The 20,678-nt window shown below is 45.6% G+C and overlaps 1 protein-coding gene across 1 annotated transcript in view; it reads left to right on the top strand.

Moving 5' to 3' along the window:
* SLC9A7 (solute carrier family 9 member A7) overlaps positions 1 to 20,678 on the top strand; it is an 889,600-nt gene that overhangs the window by 440,059 nt on the left and 428,863 nt on the right. The gene's annotated exons all lie outside the window — the stretch shown is intronic.

Raw genomic sequence — 20,678 nt, 5'->3', positions numbered from 1 at the left:
CACCCATATCCAACCACCATCGGGAGACAGCAGCCACTGGAGAAGGGACAGTGGAGCCGCTGCAACTCACACCCTGGGAGGAGACAGTGAGCAGCATACTCCAAATGGCGGACCTGGACGGTGCAAGATTAGCAGAGGTCGGAGCCGGCAGCCTGGAGAACCCTGATGACATGAGTGACCCCTGGGCCCATTTCACACCAACCCCAAAAAAATGTCATCCTTCACATTTGCAGACACCCTGTGGATCATTTGGTAGCCAATGCACAAGCAACACATCAAACAACTCAGGACTGTACATCAGGAGGCATGGCAGGTGTTAACCCCCAAAAAGATCCGCCATAGAGAAGGAGGAGGAGGCCTTTCCTGTAGGGCATCCATCAAAAACCTGCAATAGCAAGTATCATGGACTGTCAATGAATCACATATTACATCACCAACCTCTGTTGACAGTATGCACCACACCCATGTGTCCACAACACATGTTAGATACAAAATGTGCCCAGCTCTGCATGAGCACCCATGACCTTGCACAACTGTGAAGCCCCTGTGACCACAGGCTAGCCAAAGTAGACATTCCTAACAGTTAAGGTTTTAAATCAATCATCAAGCCAGTTACCTGTGATACTGGCTGCCATGTGAACAAGCCCCTCATGTGACTGTAGCACCCTGTCCACCCAGTGTTCACAGTAACTCAGTGCTACACTGCATGAAATCACACCTGCCAACATTTAAACAAAGGTAATCATGCCATGTTGCATGTCTCCCAACAGGCACACAAGACAGCCAGGATGATATGAAAGTATTGTGAATTTGTTTCCAACCTCCCAGGTAGGCAGGCAGTGTGCTGTTCCACAGGTGTGTGATGGTGAGGTCTGCATCACAGGTCACCTGTACATTCAGTGAATGGTCCTCTGTTTTAGGCTATCCTCGTTTACTTTATCCGTCTTCAATCCTTAAGTGACGCAGGGCCTCTGTGCAAGCAAGATAGCCTGTTAGCCTTTATACTGCTTCCATTTGTGGTATAACTCTTCCGCTGCCTGAGGGGACCTCCAAGGCCACATGGGTGCACTCTAGGGCTGCTATTACGTTGGGCAGCCAGAGTAAAATCGTGACTTGTGGCATTTATCGTGCCGGGTTGGTGGGCAGGGAGATGTGGTGTTGTGCATGCCGCAAAACTGCTTCCAGCACCTGCACAAGCACAATTGAAAATGTGGGCTGTGACATGCCATGCAGGTTTCCCACAGTGTGCTGGTCAGTGCCTGTGGCAAGAAAATGCAGGACCAGCACAAGCTTCAGCAGCAGTAATCGGGCTGTTCAGATGTTGATCCTGCTCTAGTTTTCATCTTGGGTCAGGGAGAGTAGCTCAGCAATGGTCTCCGCGTTGAGACGGTAGAGGGTTATGAGCTGGCCATCTGTTAATTCCCTGGGTGATGGCCTGACCAGGGGAATGGGTTCTCGGCTTGCATGGCGTCTCTGCTGCCTCTCTCTGCCATGTGGTCCATGGCGCTATTCATCAATGTACAGCATGAGGGGCTGGATTTCTAGGTTGGCAACTGCAAGTGCCTGCACGGTGTTGGAAAGTCTGTTTGGGGAAGGTGTGGGCCATATGTACCCTTTCTGAGTCAGTTGGGTTCTCCTGTGGCGTAATGTTCATCACCTGTGTGCATTTACTTCCACCTAAAAGGTGTAGGTAACTGCACTCTGTGTTTGATGGAAATGCAGCCATTTTCTGCTGGTATTTCCACTTGTAATGTGGCGGAATTACCCTTTTGGTTCACACGCACTGGAATTACCACCCAAAACTGGCGTAATTAGCCCCACTAGTAATTCGGCCAGTAGTAATTTTGACAGTGGATTTTGTGCCCATGTTCAAGAAGCGCTAATTCGGCTGAGTGGTAAAAGTGGCAGTAATTCAGTTTTACCAATTACCGCAGCCTTTGTAATGAGTACCCATGTCTGTGGTGAACCGGTGAAAAATATGGACAAAGCAAGGTTCGAAATAATCGCTGCAGCATGATTCTAGAGTTTCCTAGTATGTTCCCAAGGGACATCTGTGAAGATCATATAGCTGTAGTTAGATTTTATTATGGCAACTACAAGCTCAATCTTATTGCCCATTTCCTAAAAATTGCTTTAAAAGGTGCATTCACTTGGGGATCAAATGACATGCAAATCGAAAATTGTCCGATTACTGGCTAGTTTCCCTGAGTTTGTTGTTATCTGTCATAATCTGTGCTGTGCTTGATTATGGCTATGAGTGTTGTGATGGTGGTGATGTCACTAACATTCTAGGTGGAGTGTTGGTGTGGTGATGTCACTGGGACTCAAGGTGGAATGTTGATGTATGTTTGGTGTGCAGGGTTCTACTGATGTCATTTGGACCTGAGGTGCTGGGCTAGATGGATTTCCCAGTGCTTTCTCTACCTAAGAACTAAGAGAAATAAACCTACATGTAAACCACTTACATTCTGGAGTTCTTGATAGGTCAAGGAGGCATAGTTTATGTCATTATCCTCTAGGAGCAGGTGCTGTTCTCTGAGCCATTGAGAGATTGCCATCAGACAGCTAGGAGGCACAGAATATGGGTGGAAAAAACAATGTGGAGCTCCATAATGGAGCTCTGCTTATGTCATGTGGAATGGAGCAAACAGATTTTGTCTCAATCCAGTATTATCTAAACACTTTTATACTGTTTTTGTACTAATTTAGCTGTATAATCTTAAAAAGAAAGGGGCTTGCTGCATTTCCTTTATGTTTCTTAGCAAACATAAGAAAAAACAAGTCTGCTTCATGTTTTCTAGTGAAAACATTTTTAGATGATACGAAGTGGGGCAAATCCTCTTGGCTCCATTCCGTATTATGCAAGCAACAACATTGGTGGACAATGTATTTTCTCCATTGTTTCGCACACGGGCAAAGTTGAGATAATCTAGCCCTTGGAATGCTTTGCATGAGAGTACTGCAGCCATCTTGCCATTGTGATCAGATGATAACGCCACCTTTGACGAAGGGCCTTAAAATCCCTTCCACTCTCTTGAATTTGTGTTCTGACTGGGCAGGTTTGAATCCCCTCAAAGGAGTCCCCCATATTTCCAGAGGCAACGACTCATTGGAGCATGGTTGTAGGCTGAAGGGGGTTCTCTGGGGACCACTGCCTATGGCCACATAGAATGCATAGTAGTGTACATCAGATAAAAGCAGGTTTGCTTATTCCTCAGACACCCCAATGGGGGTGGGTGGAAGTGAGCTGGCCTGTGCCGATAACAATGCTGCATTATGCCATCTGAACAAGCAGGTGGCACTACACACAAAGCTATGTTGGCAGGACAGCAGAGTCGGAGCTTGAGTGCTGGATTTTAGCATTCCCTCCTCACCTTGAATCTAGAAATAGTCGCACGTGAAAGTGAACAGGCTCGGCTGTGCAACTCGACACGATTGGCAGTTGTACCCCAATTTGGCCACCCGAGAAACCCTTCAAGTGCGCGCGCGCACACACAGGCACACACGCTGTTGGTGCTTCATTTTACTGTTCTCTTGAAGCCGCCAAAGCCCCCAGACAAATGATTTATGTCACTAGGCGGTACTTTGAGTTAACACTCTTAAATGCACTGTACTCAACACAACATTAGTCTGTAGTTTGCTATTACAAAATGTTGCCCTCCCCTCTCTCTCCATCTCTCTTCCTCCCTTCTTTGTCTGCCTCCATGACTCTTTCTATCTTTTTGTGTAATCCATTACATGAAAGTGGAAGGTTTAGTTCCAGGGAAGACTTCCTCCTAAAGAATTGTTACAGAAAGGGGACAAAGCTGGCCAGGAGCTATGTGGAGCTCTGCGAGTGACACTTATAAAACCTACCCTGTCTGCTGCCTTAAACCCAGCACTTGCTGGCTGCACTACCACTGTTTGTTGCCTTTATTATTTATTTATTATTATTTATCTGTTTCTCCTTTGCTCTGTACTTTCCACTTCTCCCCCCTTCCATGCACTCCCCCCCCCCTCTCCCATGCACTTGCACGTTCTCCATGTCACTGGGCCTGGTAAGATCGTTGTTTTGTTCTCCCCTGTTCCCCTCCCTTGCTTTGCCACGCTCTGAAACACTTGTGTACGAGCGCGATATAAATAAATATCAATATTGTGGTAGCAATATACACAAGCTAAATTATGAAAACATGTTTGTTAAATCTCGACCACCGCGTAAGCTAGAATCAATCAGTTCATGCAGTAAGGAAGTGCACGCTGGCATCACGAGTTTATTAAAGTATTAACTTGCATGCCAGTATTTATTTGAAAGCGATCATTTTCCTGAATTACTCTTACGCTTCCTACTTAAATCTTCCTTGCTGATTCATTGGTGTACATTGAGGCTGCATATTATGTCTGGAAAAGAGTTTTTTTAAATGATGCGTTAATTTTTAAGGTTGATATGAATTACCTTGGTGATTTTATGACTCATTTTGTATAAGGTTTTATATGATGATGTAACTGTCTGTCTGATTTTGTATTTTATTTGTATTGTATGGTAATGTATATTATGTGTTGCTTTATTTGTTTACATTGTGCATAAGGTTTTAATTAACCAAAAAGCACGTAATAAAAAAAAAGAAAATGTTAAGTCTTCCTGGGTTTCTCCCATAAAGGGTATCTTTGGTGCCTGGCAATACAGTAGAATAGTGTGATTAAGTGGGAAAGAGTGAACAACTTCTAAAGAGACTGCGTCACACGGGTCAAGCAGCTCCTTCCTGTCAGGTTCAGCAGTACTATTTCAGCCCTTTTAGCAAAGCACCAGTGTTTTTTTGTTTTCACCCTCTCAGTATTACTTGCCTTTGTTGATGGAGCTTTGCGTTTGTTTCTGACCACTGCAGGCCCTGTTTGGTGGTGGACGGTGGGTGCTGATGGCACAACTGCTGCTCAGTTTCTCCAGTCATTTGCTGATCTTCTGAGCACCAGGTTATGGAGGCCTTGGAGGCAGCGTTTGACAGTAGTGAGCGTAGAGTTAAATTTATGGTGACGTTTAATGATACTAAACTCGATCCCGGAGAAAGGCTAACAGGCTACCTTGCTAACACAGAGGCCCTGCTTCACTTAAGGATTGAAGACGGATAAAGTAAACGAGGATAGCCTAAGACAGATAGTTCAAGGCAACAAGACTGAAAAACGTACGCTGACATAGCTGCGGGCTGAAGGAGAGGCTGTCAAATATCTTAAACCTAAAAACAACTTGTGAAAGAGATCTGCACTGTGGACTTAGTGTCAACCCAGTGGCCCCATCAATATGATGCCAGTAGCTTGAGGAACGTCATCAGATGGCTCAGGGTGCGCAGACCAAACAGGCAGTCCATGAAAACAAAAGTCCCCATAGGGAGAGAGAGAGAGAGAGAGAGACACTCAACATCACCTTCTAGAGAAAGAAATGTCAACAATTCCGAAGAGCACTCAAACCACTGGAATAGCCACCTGCGCCAAAGCCCCACTTCAAAGGACAGTTTAATCGCTGGTGGAAAGTGGAAGGACATTCCACCAGAGTGTGTTACTGAGAAGCAGATTATGATGTCACTTTCAGATTTGCTACTTCGACACCACGTGCCGGAGCTATGTTGGGAAACACTACGGAGGTCTGAGAACCAGACCCGCCAAAATCTACCAACACGTAATCTCCAAACTGGCTGAGCAATTTGAACGACCGATATCTGCCATGACTGAAGCATCACTGTCATGGGCACACTACAAAACAAAAAGGGAGTTACATTGTGCACAGCAGCAGGTATCTATATCCCACGGAGTGAACATGGTACATTGAAAATCTGGAGTCTGCCGTCAGCGTTGTACGAACCAGTGCTTCGACAGAGAGCGGGTGACTAATTCACCCTGTGTTTAATTATGCTAAAGAATATATGTACTTCTGGTCATAAGTTCTACTACTTTTATGTTTTATAGATCTTGACCTAGTAAATATGGGGGTTAACGCTGAGATGCTTTGTGGACAAAAGTAGTAAACCAGGACATTAATTTAAAGTGTATTTATATGTTGCCACTTTGGCTTTGACTTAAACAGATTGTAATGCTTTGTTTGATTGATCGCCTTGTGACATAATTAATTATATTGCTGAAAACTTCTGCTGTTAATATTGGCATCTGTCAATATTTGAATAATATGATTGTTATGGATTGAATCTGTTGATACATCCCCTTGCTTGAAAATAAGCTATACATATATATACAACATTTGGTTGTTTCATTGTGTTCAATAAGAAACAGCAACTCATGTAAATACCAGCGCATTAAAAGTCTTCGGGCGGACGTACACCCCCCACCGGAAACAGTAATACTGGCGTGACGGTATTACCGGTGTCAGCACCAATCCGCCGGTATCACCGTCAGAAATGTGCTGGTAATACTGATACTGGCACCCAAACTGACGGAATTACCGTCACCACCGGAACGGCAAGCTCGCTGGTGGACATCTTTAAAATCAATCTACTTTGAATCCCGCACTTCCAACTGCCATCCACTGCTACAGGGGGTGCCAAATATGTATGGGACAAAAAAAGGCACAAGTCCCTGATGTCCGACACCAGAAAACAAAGTTCTCAGAGGCAGAGCTGACTGCACTGTCCGACACTTTGGTGCAGCAGGCCGAGACATTCTTTGGGGCTGGCCACAGAAAGACCAGCCAGAAGAGGAAGACGAGCAACTGGCAGGAAGCGGCAGAAAGAGTCACAGCCGTGGAGACGGTCCCTCGCACACATAGAGACTGCCATACGTGGTGGGATGACCTGTGCCTGAGCTTCCGCAACCTCATCGCAACACAGTGAATATGCTGCCACAGGAGGAAGGACGGTGGCACCCCTAGACCTCATGCCCTGGGAGGAGAGTTGCAGCTCCATCCTGCACATGAAGGGAATAGAGGGAGTCAGGACAGCAGAGGCAGGAGCTGGCACCCAAGGTGATGGTGCTAAGTAAAACAAACCCCACGTAAATGCAAAAGTTGAGTCTAAATACATTCATCCCCGGGCAAAGAAACACCTAATGTGCAATTGAACAAGTCCAACGCATGTCAGTCCCAGCAAATGGCCAGATCACACAGATGCACATTCCAGGGGATGTGGGTAGATCTAGTAATGCAGAAACACGGTTGCCAAAATGTACAGCCCCACACATGGACACATGATAAACACCCATGTGTGCCAAGTGTGTACAGGACAGTGATCATAGGTCCACCACACACACACAACAACAAGCCACATTGGTAGACCAACAATCAATGTGCACTCCCACCAACCACATGTAGAAGCACAAATCAGAGCAAACAGACCAAAGAAGCTGCATGGCAAGAGCAGGACTCACAGAGTGTAGCATGAGTGTAATACAATCCCGCAGACATGACTCCCAGAAGACTAAACAGCATGCTCATCTCTCCCCAACAGGCACACATTCCTACGCCAGTCCCACCACCTCCAGCTGCGGGAGTCCCACCACCTCCAGCAGCCCCACCACCTTCATTGCCACCATCGCTGGAAGTGGTACATCAGCAGCACTGCATGTGGCTGCCGCCATCACCACTCCTGTGGTCACTGGCTCCACTGTCCCTCCTGTGCCCTGCACACCACCTTGGGGACAGCAGCCACTAGGCCATTGTGGCAGGGACACCATTGATGAGGAGGACGATGACGGCAAGTCCTAATCAACGGTGGGTGTCAGCCCCACAACACCACACAGTTCCCCTCCACTGCCACTGCACAGCATCCGATCCCTTGATGCACGCCTGTATGCAATTGAGGATCGCCACATGGAACTCACTGGAACTGCGTGCCAGTTGCTGGAGGAGATGAGACTCGTGCAGGGAATGTGCGCAGGCCTCCAGCCGCAGGAGTGCCCGTTCTCGAGGTCATGCCACTGCCGCCCTCCTCACCCTTGCCCAAAGAGTGTGTGAAGACAACGAGATTGCCTCAGCCACAGCAGAGGCCAAAAGCCATGCTATACAATTAATCCTGAAACACATGCAGGGCATGGGGTCTGACCCACTGACATCGGTCTCCACCATCGAGAGCTCCCAGCATGGCAGCCCAAGGCGCTGCTCACAGCCACTCCGGTCCCCAATGGAGTCTGCGAAGAGCCTCTTGCCAAAGAGGGGCCACAAGTGATACTGAGCACTGACTGGGTTCTTCACTGGATGTGTTTGGGGAGGAGGGCGTTTGGGGAGGGTCAATTTAAGGAACGGGTGCTTGGGGAGGGGGGGGGGCTTGTGTGCATTCACGTTAGTAATACATACATAGTTATCACCTGAAGCACTGACAGGACATTCCTTTTTTCCAAACAAGTGCTCACTGTGATTGTGCATGATGACTACAAAGGTGCAAGGGGTGTGCAGAGTGAAGGGGAAACTCAAAAAACGTCCTCAAGCAATTTTTGCCGGTCCATGCTCCCATCCCTGGCCTCCATGCGCATGTGCATGAACCTGGCTGGCGCTGCATCATCATCATCATCCTCTGATGAGGAATGTCGAGATCTGGAGAGAGTGGTATGTTGCTCCTGACGCAGATGTGCAACATTGCACAGGCCAGGACTATCTGCCCCACCTTATCGGGCCTGTACTTGAGCGCACTCCCAGACCAGTATAGGCATCTGAAACGTGCCTTCAAGAGCTCGAAGGCCCACTCAATGGTCACCCTGGGCCTCACTTGGGCCCTGTTGTATGCCACTTCTTGCAGCGACTGGGATTCCTCAAACAGAAGCAGCGGGTATCCAGAGTCACCTACAAGGGTAAGGACACAGGTGTGAGTAATGATGCTTGGCAGTAGTGTTGCCTGTGACAGCGGCATCTCATTGGTCAGTCTGTGCATTTATGTCTCATTGTGCCACACTGTTTCATGTTCCAGTCCTTGCATGCGTATTGCACTGTTCAGGGGGCGGGGGGCGTGTGTGTGCAGTTTGACGAGGTAACATCTACCAAGGCTTGCGGCGACCGCTCATTGCAATTTGGTATCCGACTCTGAGGGCAGCATTCCATGGGGTGTAATCTGGGCCTGTGCATTCCCACCATGCATGGTACCTGACGGGAGTCTGGGTTTCATTTGCAGATGGTCTGTGTGGCATCCATGGTGGTGTGTGTCATTACTTGTGGACAGAGTGCATGGCAGGGTAGTGTCCCTCAGTAGTTGTTTGGCAGTCTCTCATCCTATGTATAGTGGTGTGTTTGGGTGCCTCATCTAACGTCAATGCCATGGGCAACATTGTTGTTTGTGGGCCCTGCACATTGCCTTGGCCCGAGCCCCAGGGCTTACGCAAAGTGTGTCTGGGGCCGGGCCACCTGTTCCGGTTATGGACGGGGTCATTGGATAGGCACAGCTAATTGTGCATCACTAGACTGTATTGTTCCCTGTGATTGCTCCTCTACCTTGGACTTTGTTGTTGCTGCATGTCATCTGCAGGCTTGCCCCTGCGGTCTTGGGGTACCACAGGACATACATTTTATGACCCGAAGTGGCCATGTCTGCCAATTCACTGGAATAGCCTGGTAGGGGTGGGGGGGAATGTTGCATTTCGGTGCCCTTCATGCATTGCGTGTGGATGTCCAGTTGCGTTTGAAATGGCCTAGTCAGTGACTGCTACATCTCCAGTCATGTGCTACTCTTGTGTGTTGTGGCCGAATCAGTAAAAGGGCTGGTAAAAAGTATTACATGCACTTTTACCGTATAGCGGCAAACTCGTAATGAGCCCTGACCGTCAAGTTGCTCTATAGACGCGCTTTCTTATCAATGCTACATGACATTTTGTATACATGTAACATCACACGCCATGCATGATGACGACATTCAAAATATAGGACTATATATTTACATCTTATACCTATCAGGTTGATTAATTTTGAACAGTAAGAGTAACAACTTTAATTAGGAATTGGTGACACCATAACCTCGGTCTTTACTTACGCTGCCATGACTTTCCGTTTACCAATAAATGTCACACGCAATGCGTGATGACGCCATTTACAATATATAAAAAGCAGTTCAAAATGTTGTTATGTTAAACACGTGGATCACTGTATAGATGCCGACTATGGTGGGTTGTAACACCTCTTGCATATCCCAACGCTTCAAATCCTCCGTACATGCCTTCCACAGGGCAGGGACATTTGCTTCATAAATAGCATAATAGGTGGAGGGAATCGTCCACAAGGCTTTCTGGTGCCTGGGACCGCACTAACTCCAACTTTCTCTTCCTAAACATCTTCCTTCTCGAGCCCTCCGCTCATCCACCTCCAACTCTCTGAGGGTCAGGCACTTCTCCAGGCAGAGAGTGGGGGCTAGATCTCTTTCCTCGGCTGGGGCCTTCATCTGGAACAGCCTCCCTGCCTCTCTCAAACTTCAGCAGAAACACCTCTGGTTCCGGAAGAAACTCAAGACCTTCCTTTTCGCTTCCGATTTCTCTCTTCCTCTACCTTGCTGGTGTCCCTTACTCCTCCGCACACTGGTCACCTGGCCTCCCACTGAAACTCGGGCCCAAGTTCCTGCATGTCCAGTTGCCCTTGCACTGCCTCCGGGCTCCCAGAGCACTTAAGGGTCTGTATCGGCAACCCTACTGTCCCTTATCTCTGCACTGATGAGCCCCCCTATGGCAGCACTTATTGAGTTACTTGCACTTTTCCCTCCCCCCAGCACTTCTGATCATCCCTGCACTTGCGCGATCTGAATGACACAGGCTTAGTAAGATCATAGTTTTGTACTAACTCCCCCCCCCCCCCTTGTCTTGTCACGCTTCGAAACACAGGCGCATTATAAATTACCTATCATATCATCCGAATAATTATTGTAATTACCAACGGTACATCGAGTTAATACTTTCATGACTCTGGGAATAATACATGGAATGACCATGGATAAAAGTTTTTTTTCTTACTTGCCGCATTGAAAGGTGACGTCCAAGCTAATATGGTGAGCTTGACCCTCATATTATAACACAAACATTACTTATATATTCACTAAATATTTACCTAATATATACACTAGACTGAGCCTTATGTTTAGAAACTATTCAGTCCTCGTTTAAGATGGTTCTTTGATATGTGTTCATTTTGGAATTGTTATGGAACCTACGCTGTTTTTGTTTAAATAGATATCATGATTGCACACTGTTTCAGAAAATTGATACATTAAAACCTTTTTTCTGAGTAAATTAATTGAGTTACCTTCAATGGTCACATTCAGTGTTGCATTAGCTCTTCTCAGACTATGATGTATTATATACATCAAGGGTGCGTAATATATGGCCAGCAGTTCTTTTATTCAGTTTTGGACTGGTATTCGGGCTAGATGTCTTGGTTCTATGCTGACAGCAGCCCTATTTGAATATAGTATATAGAATACGCTTATATCACCATGAAGGACAGGCGCAGCAATGTAAATTGTCAGCCCATTATCAATAAGGAGTGCACTGCCTCCATTATAAACAATTGTGATTAAAATTAGAAATGTATAATGATGACAAGCCGTTTCAAGTTTTAATCAATGTTTTTGGACAACAATGTATTGTTAAGTTCATGGACTTAGTTTCCTTTGAGAGTGCCGGCCATGTGACCCTGAAGTTCAGGGCAGCCTTGCATTTCTACGGTTTCTCCCCACAAGACCTCAACAGGATTGTGTTGCGCACCTGTAAAATATAAAAATTGTAAACAAAAATAAATTAACTTGGTTGTGCATTCCATCATTTTCCCCGTTATCACTGTTCTAATTGATTTATAAGGACGAAACACCAAACCCTGTTGACAGTGGATCACAGTTGACCATTGTCTATGAACCATATTACAGAGCCTATTTGAAGCACCTGCCCAAAGAACTGTTGACTGGTTTGAAGTTGATGGGATTCAGAGGGGCCAATTGCAAATATACAGGTCTGTGTGTGGTTCATAGGAAGTTGTGGAAATAAATACTAATCTCAATGCACAGCCTTGGTATGTCCCACAAGTACCTCTAACCTTGAATTGCGCTTGGTGATGGGAACAAACACTGCAATGTATGGGGTCCTGGTTAAGTGGTGCGAGCAAATGGGATGTCCAAACCTGGACAATGCATCATGCATGTCAACAGACTTATCTGCAGAAAGGATTGGAACTTACTGATCAACCCGAGAGACCTGTAGGAAATGGGCTCACCACCAGGAACAGTTGAGCCAATATTCCAGTTAACATCACTGTAATGATATCTGGACAGATGAGACACTTCCATCACTGGAGAGGGATATGGCTTGTGATGGAAGCATCAACAGAAAATAACGTACCAGTGGGACTGTTGGTTCAGTAAACTGTGCTCACCAGCAAGCACAGAGAAACACACCATGTATCTTTCCATCATAAATATCACAAATCATTCTATCCTGTTTGCTGGAGGCATCAAAACTGCCCAATTTAACGTCATTGACCGTGGTGCAAGCCTCCTCAGCATGAAGTCCAAAAATTTTGATGTTTGATTAAACTTTCACAATACCTGTCTAAACAAGCAAGAAAGTAACCATTTGAGTTTGCAGCAGGCCAGTAAAGCGGACCTGTTCTCCACATATGATTGGACTTTGTGGGAGAAGGTAGAGTAGTATACTATATCTAGGTAAATGATAACACAGAGTGAGATGAAGGTGGATAGCTCCAGGAGGTGTGGAAGATGTTAACTGAAATCTGGAAGCACTCCTGCAAGCTGGCACAATTCAAAAGACTAGAAGCCCTTATGCCTCTCTGATTGTGGTGACCCAGAAATAAAATGTCATAATGTGCATCAATTATGGAAGACTAAACCATATACCAATATACCATCCCTGGGGTGGATGAATCCATGTATTGTCTTAAAAGGGAGTTGTTTGTTCTTTGTGTTAGATCAGCATCAGGGATATTACCAGATACCCATATACCCAGAAGACTGGAAGAAGACAGCACTGTTATGCCCTTGTTGTTCTCTCTAGGTTTCTGTGAGCTCATCCGCTTCCCCCAAGGACTCTTTGGACTGCTATGTTTCAAAGGCTGATTGGCCGCACAATTGGAGGCATGAACTTGGTAGAGGTGCAAGTTAATTCAGATGATATCAGTTTATTCGGAGGAATCCTGGAAGAGTTCCCTAGCCCCTACTTAGGAGAGCCAGGAGGAGGAGGAGAACATCAACTGGACTGTGGAAAGGTACACCTAGCTGGGACCCAGAGTGCGCCCCGCACACCCTTTTCTGTCAAATATATGTGGTCAATTGTGCAAAGGTCAATTCGGACCCTCGACTTTCGGTCAATTAGGTAATTCGAACAATTGTGTTAGAACAATTTGGGTAATACCCTATAAAGGACCAGTTGCATCACATTACATGACCTCGCCTGCAGAGTCAGGGATTGAAGAAGTCTTGGAAATAACACCAGTTATGTTGAAGCATTGGCAAATGCATCAGACACACAGTCCGTCGGATGTTTGGACCCATTTAAAAAAATATTGTCTGACCACTGCACTGAAGGATGTAACCAAAGGCAACCCTGTTGCACAGAAAAAATTAGATGAATCTTCTGAAGCAGAGTCATGCTCTCTATCATCCCAGTAAGCTGTTAGCAGAAAGATGGGCACGGGTTTGTACCCAAGCCTTTCAGATGCTTATCAAGACAATTTCTGAGGCTCCAGGATTGGGCTATGTTGATTGGAAATTCCCCAATGTCCTTCATGTGAATGTCCGTTTATATGGTGTTGACACCTTCTTGTATCAGAAACAGCAATAACAATTGAGGCCAGTTCCCTTTGCCAGTAAAGGGCTAAATTTGGCAGATAGGAATTACCTCTTGAATAAATTGAAATGTCGTACCATGAAATGGGTGGTGACAGAAAACGGTGACATCGAAATCGAGGGAATTCGTCCCTTCTCCCCAAGGGGAAGCCCCTCCCTGAGGCTAGGGACATGAGCCCACTCCACACTACCCACCCTATGGGTTGAGGGAAGTGGGACCTCATCGGGAGAAACTCCTCCTTTGGAGACAAGGACTCCTGTTCCCATAAGCAACTCCCTGAATCTGTATGCATGATGGCATACCTGGGATGCTCTCAAAGATCTGAAATCCCTTTTCAACACATTTGGGACGAAGAAACTCTACAGGGATGTCATTATGTTATTGAAAAGGAATATGTCCCTTTAAAACCAAATAACCAATCTACTGAGAAAGGTATGGTCATTAACGTCGCTTTTACAAAACACACACACAGAGGAAGGAGAGAGAGAGAGAGCGAGAGAGAGAGAAGCTGGCGTCGGTCCGGGGAGGTCCTGAGCCACACAACATCTGCAGAAAGGACTCTAAAACCCAGCGAGTATCAAACTTGCTTATCAGTGGTAAGCAAAACGCCAGCGCTGTGGTGTTGCAGCAACCTGAGAAGCCAGGTGGACAAAACGCCAAGAACAGGAGGTGGCGAGACCACGGTCGAGGACCTGGGGTGGTCCAGGAGTCCAGCAAACTTCACTGATACCATCACAAATGAGCAGCAGCAAGGTGCCTGTTAGCGCTTCACGTACCAGACAGTCAAGAAAGGACGAGAGACCAGAGAGAGAGGAGACACCGCAAGAAAGCGGAAGTAGAGAAGGGAAAGGCACCGGGGACCGAATCCAAACAAGAAAGACTCTAAGGAACCCAGCTCCAAAAGAAGTACTCCACCAGAGAAAAAGTGTCACCAAGTGTCATTGTCTGAGATGTTTTGGATTAGGCTGATGTGGGGCAACGTGGTGAAATTAATTTTAGCTTTGTATCCCTTTTGTATGTGTTTTTTTAGGGAAATTAGCTGAGTTTTACTTATTTGCATATACCTTTAATGAAATGCCATCAACTGATTTTTCTTCTTTTTATTTGTCTACATTTAAATGAGATGCACACTATTAATTTGTAATGTTCTCTGTTGTGTACTGTCTGTTGTATATTTACTTTTTCTCTTTTTCTTTTCATGCCAAATAATTGTTTGTGAAAAGCTTACTTTTGTAGGCTAAAACACAATAAAAAAAAATAATAGTTACATCTAATACAGCTCATACAAGCAATTAAAATGGGTCTCGTTGGTGAGAAGTTTAACCTGTTCCTCTCCCTATCATCCTTTGGGGTTGAGGATTTCACGAGCTGAAAGATTCAACCAAATGGTAATGGGCACACTGTCCATAGAAGAAAGGATACATTGGATCCAGCATGTGGCTACTTTGGTTCATACCATGGTGTGTACCCATAACAATGCCATTGTGTACTCCCAATAGTTTTTGATGTATGGCTGGGATACTCGCATGCCAATTGACCTCTGTTTTGGGGTTAACCCAGTTGGTGCTTGTCATGCAACATACCTAAAATATATAAGTGATCAGTCACAACAACTGGATCAGGCACATCAAAGACACTGCAGACAATGGCAGAAAGGTGTGGCATTACATGAAAGTAAGGTTCCAAGACCTGCAGCCTGGTGACTGATAGCTATCATATATCTGTGTTGCAGAGAGTGCAAGGAACTTGGGACTATATGACAATTTCAGCCCTCCATAATGGAGCAGCAACTGTCAGTACAACCTATTATGACAAAGTCCCCTGTGTAACTCAAGGTTGCCTATTGGGGAAAACGGAGGGCTGAGTACCTGCCCAAGCTGGGAGATGAGGGGCCTGAGGTTCGTATGCAGAGGATCTCCTGGTCACCCCCAACTAGTCGACACTGTGGAGCAGGTGACCGCCACAAGAGACCCTCTAAGAACATTGTCTCTTCAAGCGGGGGCAGCACTTCCCACACCGAGGAATCAGGACCATTTTGAAATAAATAATGCAATGATTCCCACACTCCCAAAGGGTTTTATGTATTTTTGTGGCAGAGGCATGTTTAAACACTGCCTCTTTAATAGAACTGGACTGTACAACTGAACACCACATAGGGAAATAATTAAATTCCTTTGGTCCAAGCATTAAATAGCCTTACAGACATCAAAGGCGCATTCACTTTTTTCACAGCACTTGTTGAGAGAATGTTTAGTTTTGTGATTTTATGTTTTAACTGTCTGGGCATTTTGTTTTTATGAAATTAGCAAGAATGCTATGATAATTGTAATATTTCTTTTCTTTTATGTTGTTGTTTTTTTTCTTTATTGTTTTACGTTTTGTGGAAAGTAAAATTTTGACTGATACACAATAAAAAAATAATAAAAAAGTTGAGAGAATCGGCTCTGACATCAGTGCCACTCATAGTGTTCTTGCAGCACTTGTGTAAGAGGCCTGCGTGAGGTTATGGGGCACTCCAGATGTTCTTGCAGCGCTTGTGCAACAAGCCTGTGCATGCAACAGAGGCACGCCAGATTTTCTTGTGGGTCAAACCCTTGCTAGCACCAGAGCCACATAAAATGTTCTGGCAACACTCGTGCAGCAAACCTTTGTAGAGATAAGAGAGACACTGAATATTCCTGCTTGCCTCATATAGCTGGGTCAATGTACCAAATAACCGGCAAAGAAAATTCAAAACTAATGTAATTTAGCTTACTTCTTTGTAAGACACCTGCACAATACATGTACCTACGTCCCAGTCATTTTGAACCCATAAACCACAGGGAGGAGCCCAGGGCTGCAGAGGGAACGGGAGGAATTGTCAAGATGTGGGAGCAACTCTTTAAATGTATGGTGCAGCATTACAGTTTCACAACATACACAGCTGACGCAGTTAGTGAAACCCCTCACCCATTCTCATCTACAGGTGCAGCCCCTCAAAGGAAGTCAAACCACAGGGGAAGAGTCAGAGTTATATATATTTAGGAACCCAGTCAGGCAGTGCGGTTGGTTGGAATAGGAGCCATCAGCAGGAGTTTGGAGCGGGCTGGAGAATGAGGACAGAGCTTGGAGAGAGAATGGAGACAGGAGGAGACTGGTGAAGAGGGGAGGAGAGGTCATCAGGAAGAGGAAGTTGATTTAAAGAAGAAGGACGAGGTTGAATTAAGTCACCAGGAAGTAGCAGTTGGTTTAGGAGAGAAGGATGAGATTGTATTAAGTCCTCAGGAAGAGGTTGTTGGTTTAAGAGAGAAGCATGAGTTTGGGCTGAGACATAAGGAGGTTTGCTAGAGACCTCGGCAGATTGTTTGGAGACGTCAGAGGTTAGTTGGAAACCCCAGGAGGTAGTTGAAGGTAACCATCCGGAGGAGGGACAGCTGGATAGCGAGGGTTTAACTATTAGGATCAGGATGGCACAAGAGGGCACTTTGGACCAGGATAGGGTGTAGGTGTGAGATCCGTTCTAAAGGGGTCAAAACCCACGATGGGAGGAGCAATGTTACTGGTTCTGGATATTTCAGAAGAGGAGGAGCGGATCAGGAATAGAGAGGTGGTTTGTAGGTCAGGTGGGAAGACGATGAGGTGACAAAAGCCCTCTTAAATCCAGCCTCGTGGTAGCTCCATTCTTGGGGTCAGTGCATCCATATTGGCAGAGTGAGGACAACACTATATCACCAAATATAGCCTAGAAAGGTACAGCACCATAAATATTCTATGACTGCTTGATGCAGAACAGATCCATGTCCACACTTCCATACTCCTCTAGTGAAGCCGCTGTCTTTCCTACACATCTGTGCCACTGCCACATTAGGGCACTTAGCTGGCATGTTGCATTGCTTGTTGTTGCCAACATTCACACGTGTACTTGTCCAGGTATTTCATGTACTCTGTCTGCGCGTCACCCACCACATAGCACTCCTTATCGCTCAGGATACCAGTAGGCCATAATAGAGTGTCCCCTTGAAATGACAACATTCCAAAACATTCTAATTGTATCAGTCTGCACACCACACATCCCCATTGGCGCAGTCTCCTGTGAGGGGGCAGATGGACAGGACTCAGAGAAAACAGAACTCCCTGAATGTCCATTTGTGGTGCCCCAGGTAGCATCACTGATGTTTTATTTCTAGCAGAAGTCATAAGAAATGCTCCATCATCTGCTGCCTGGTTATACGCCCATCCCGGTCCTCCGTTGAGTATGTCCTGCATGTGCATTTATTATTATTATGGTATTTATTGACCGCTGACCTTGCTTCGAGGAGCAACGGAGCGCTTTACAGAGGTATACACCAATACAAATGCATAACAGAATGCTTTACACAGGTATACAATAATACAGATACATAACGGAATGCTTTACAGATGTGTACAACATTACAGTTACATAACGGAACGCTTTACAGAGGTATACAATAATACAGATACATATCAGAAGGCTTTACAGAGGTATACAATAATACAGATACATAACGGAATGCTTTACAGATGTGTACAACATTACAGTTACATAACGGAACGCTTTACAGAGGTATACAACAATACAGATACATATCAGAAGGCTTTACAGAGGTATACAATAATACAGATACATAACGGAATGCTTTACAGATGTGTACAACATTACAGTTACATAACGGAACGCTTTACAGAGGTATACAACAATACAGATACATATCAGAAGGCTTTACAGAGGTATACAATAATACAGATACATAACGGAATGCTTTACAGATGTGTACAACATTACAGTTACATAACGGAACGCTTTACACAGGTATACAATAATAGATACATAACGGAAAGCTTTACAAAGGTATACAATAATACAGATACATAACGGAACGCTTTACAGAGGTATACAATAATATATACATAACGGAAAGCTTTACAAAGGTATACAATAATACAGATACATAACGGAATGCTTTAAAGAGGTATACAACGATGCAGATACATAACAGAAGGCTTTACAGAGGTATACAACAATACAGATACATAACTGAACGCTTTACAGAGGTGTACAACATTACAGATACATAACGGAACGCTTTACAGAGGTATACAATAATTGATACATAACGGAACGCTTTACAAAGGTATACAATAATACAGATAAATAACGGAATGCTTTACAGAGGTATACAATAATACAGATACGTAACAGAATGCTTTACAGAGGTTTACAACAATACAGATACATAACGGAGCGCTTTACAGAGGTATACAACAATACAGATGCATAACGTAGCGCTTTACAGAGGTATACAACAATACAGATGCATAACAGAGCACTTTACAGAGGTATAGAACAATACAGATCCATAACGGAACGCTTTACAGAGGTATGCAACCATACAGATGCATAACGGAGCGCTTTACAGAGGTATACAACAATACAGATGCATAACAGAATGCTTTACAGATGCGTACAACATTACAGATACATAACGGAACACATTACAGAGGTATACAACAGAACAGATACATAACGGAACTCTTTACAGAGGTGTACAACAGAACAGATAGATATACAGCCGGGGTAGGATATAGTGGGGCGCAGAGGAGGGGTGCAGCTGTACTGGGGGGGAGAGGAGTTCATCTTCTTCCTCTCCCTCTTTGCTGTATGGATGAATGTTCTCCTCGGTAGGCACCGGCACTTAGTGTCTGATACATAGGTTGTGCAACCTGCAGCTCGAGTGTAATGTAGCCAACATTTTGAGGCGCCTATCTAAATCGGCCTTCAATTTATTGCAGACAATGACATCTGACTTTGCGGTATCCAAGAGCCCCCTGGAATGTGCATCTCGTTCTGTTGTGGCCTGTGCTGTAGCGCTGCTCTGCAGGCGGGTGTGGGTTTCAGCTGTGCTATAGCTCTGCTCTGCAGGCGTGAGTGTGTTACAGCATGGCGTCAGAAGCTACGGGAAGAGGTCACATACATTTCCTTTTACATGATGGGCAATTGGGGGGATTTGCAGTGCTAGTAGGGTGATGGGGAAGTAGAGAAGTGGGATATGTGACTGCAGCCTCCTCCTGTACAACCCCGCACACACCCATAGGCTTATTCTGTACACTCCCCAAACCCACAAGCTTCCTGCTGTACAAGAGCCTCTCATATCCAGAGGCCTCCTTTTGTTCAGCCCCTCCCCCCATATCACAATGCTCCCTTCTGTGCAACCTTCGCACCCCTATATTACCAGGCTTCCTTCTGTTCAACCATCAGCCCTCCATATGCCCAGTCTTCCCGCTCTGAACAACCCCCAATCTCCAGTCATACTTCACTTCCCTGAGCCGGTTATGCACCTAGCTAAGAGCCATGCCTGTTCTGGGCAATGCTGCCGGGCCTCCCAAAGCGAGGCAGGGTAACTGTAGGTACCATCCGGCAGGCCCGGGAGGGGGGCGGCTCCTTCCCCCCAGCCTGACCCATTCCTCATAACGAACGGAGACATGCAGTGTCGGCCCTTACAAAGGAAAGGAAGGGTGACGTGCGAGCATCACCCCCCTCCTACAAAGCAACGAGGTGCTAAGCACCCAGAGGAAACAACAACAAACAGGCAGGGGAAACAGAAAGCACTGCTCCTCCGTGCGGGGGAACAGTCTGTCAGCTGCGGCCGGCGGGGGTTGGACTTCAGACCCCACTAACACACTTCAAAGACCCCTGGGTCTTATAAAAAAAAAAACGACACAGCTCTCACAAAATACAAGTTTTGTCGACCCTCAACGCGCACGGGCCAGAGGGGGTTACCTCTGGACCCGGTGCCCAAAAGTATGATATTATTAGGATATGTGATTAATGTCATTGTTTCTATAACCATATCTGCAACAATAAAATCCAACGGCCTTTTATTGCCAATACTTGAACCAGTGTGGTCCCACTTTACTTCAGGGGAGGGTGGGTCGGCCTTGGA

Source organism: Ambystoma mexicanum, chromosome 7p (assembly GCF_040938575.1).
Source record: "Ambystoma mexicanum isolate Mex_15411 chromosome 7p, UKY_AmexF1_1, whole genome shotgun sequence".
Classification (NCBI taxonomy): domain Eukaryota; kingdom Metazoa; phylum Chordata; class Amphibia; order Caudata; family Ambystomatidae; genus Ambystoma; species Ambystoma mexicanum.
The sequence above is the reverse complement of the archived record's forward strand: the minus strand, read 5'-3'. Positions and strand labels throughout refer to the sequence as shown.